This window comes from Bremia lactucae, linkage group LG2 (genome assembly GCF_004359215.1).
Source record: "Bremia lactucae strain SF5 linkage group LG2, whole genome shotgun sequence".
Lineage (NCBI taxonomy): Eukaryota > Oomycota > Peronosporomycetes > Peronosporales > Peronosporaceae > Bremia > Bremia lactucae.
In genome coordinates this window covers 1,570,854-1,573,136 of record NC_090611.1, presented here as the reverse complement: position 1 = coordinate 1,573,136, position 2,283 = coordinate 1,570,854, and positions in this window count along the sequence as shown.

The window sequence follows — 2,283 nt, the reverse complement described above, 5'->3', positions numbered from 1 at the left end:
TATTTATGGATAAGAATTCAGGAAATTACTATTTAAAGTAATTTCCTCCAAATATTATCTACCTTTTGGATAATATTAATTAACAATCTTTTATTGTTAATTTCATGTAACGATACACCCCGTTACACTACGTCAGTACGGGCTGTATACCGATTCAAATCAACAGACTGCGCATGCGTTGTTACAACTCTTATTTGTACGTAGCCCGAGTCTTAGTGAGGTAAGGCACTTGGTGCGAAAGAGCGCGATGATTATGCTTATGTTTTGACAAATTACGCTTTGATTTCCTTACTAGCATCCCAATGTAACGACATAGGGGATGTACCAGTTAGGAGTCTCAGTATGTTATTCCTGTAATTAAAAGCCCCTACAAATGCTTTTATCGGTAGCGACGGCTAATGTACTACCACGAGGTGTCATCGGTGAGCTCGACTTAAAAGTGTATGATAGTATCTTCATGCTTCGTAAATGAGTTATAATCTTATTAAATGAGTACGCCAACATATTAATTTGTGCTTTACGAACGATACAAAGCAATGTATAATAAATAACTTTTTTGGTACTCGTAGGCGGGCACGTCTGAATGCGGTTACGATCTACTTAGACACACACCCTAGCACGAGGAAGCGGTTAGACCGTCGTCTCTTGCGTGCAGTGTCATAGTTGTGATGGGCGCTTTAGCGATCTTACTCAACGCGCTAACTTATCTAGTTAAGTGTCGTCACCGGAGCAATAATGGCAATAATTCGGCTCCTCGTGCGCACTTACTAAGTAAGAAGTAGTTTTCAGACTGATTTACATTTAATCGTCTAAAATATAAATACCTATTTTACCAATCATAAATGTCATCTCTGTAGATAACATTATTATGTATGGCGAGCGTAACTTTCTAGATATCTCGCGTATCGGATGACGCTATGCGTCATACTTCCTAATGTGAATGCACCTATTTGCATCACATACACAAGAGTTAGTCACAATGTGAACTACACTCGAGTGGTGGATCTAATTACTTTATTTAAGTAATTGGCCATCTCCTTAAGTACACCAAGTGTACATAGCGGGGTTGTGTAGCATTAGGGCAACTTAAGCCCGTTAAACCTTCCTCCCTTCAAGAACGAATTTACATTTTAAAATTTGTTAAAGAGGGAGGAGGGACTGCGAGCTGCTTAACACGCCGCTCGTTCTCTCAGTCACTCTAGCGACCTGTGTTTACATATACGGCGCCAAAGGCCACGTTAAAGGGGCCACGTTGGTGGGTCGTCTGCGAAGACGCCATTTCAACCTCGTGCTAAGCGCATGCGCCGCGTTAGCACACCGGCAGCGTCCAATGCCTTAGTCGAAACATCGATAGCTACTGCTGCTGTCGCATTAACGGGGCTTAAGCATCCATCCCCTTTAACAGTGAGGATGTTGATCTGTCGCTCATTGTCGACTGCAATGAGTCGACACCGTTTCCGTCACCTCATAGTAGTGATGCGGACAACGAGCCAATGAGGAAGGATGATGACGCATTATTGCCCATCCAAACTTCTCTATTGCTCACAACATGGAGACAGCAACATTTACGAATGTTGTCTCGTCGTCTGCGCTGGCTAGTGCAGGCCCTTTTTAGAAAGGTGCCGTCGACGATGGAAGGGGCAATCCAAATTGCCTTAGTTGCCTTAGTTGAGGAGCAATTATTCAACAGTGCCTCGGCGACAGCTTGGTTTAAGCCGTCGGCCAAGAGGTCTGATGCCACTCCCATGGAGTTGGGCAATGCAGATGTAATTTGCTACAATTGCGGCAAGCGCGGTCATATGATGGCTCGCTGTTATTCCAGTCCCTGCTGGGCTAAGACGCCAGCAAGAGGACCCTTTATTCAATGGTTGATGGTAAGAACCCGAAACAGCGTGCGAGACGCGTGAGTTCTGCATCGACCGCTGAGGGGTCGGGAAATGCAGCGGCGCAGTAGGGGCGGGATGCCCTAATGACGCGGACTCGGAAGCTACCCCTAAGTTCAGAGTTACCGAACGAATTGGTAGCATAGTCCCTGAGGTCTCGAAATTTCGGACCTTTAACCTGCTCGTCTATAGCTCTCGAGTACGAGGCTATGACCATGTGATGACCCTCCAAGTGGATTCAGTTGCATCACAAAATTTTACAAAAATCACGACTCTAAAACAGAGACCGGTGATGTTTTAGTCGCTTTGCCAGAATGGCAAGCGAGAAGTGGCGACATTATTCTAGCAAACGGCGCGCTCGTAAACTCTGAGGGGGTTCAAGTAGAACTCGCTTGGTACT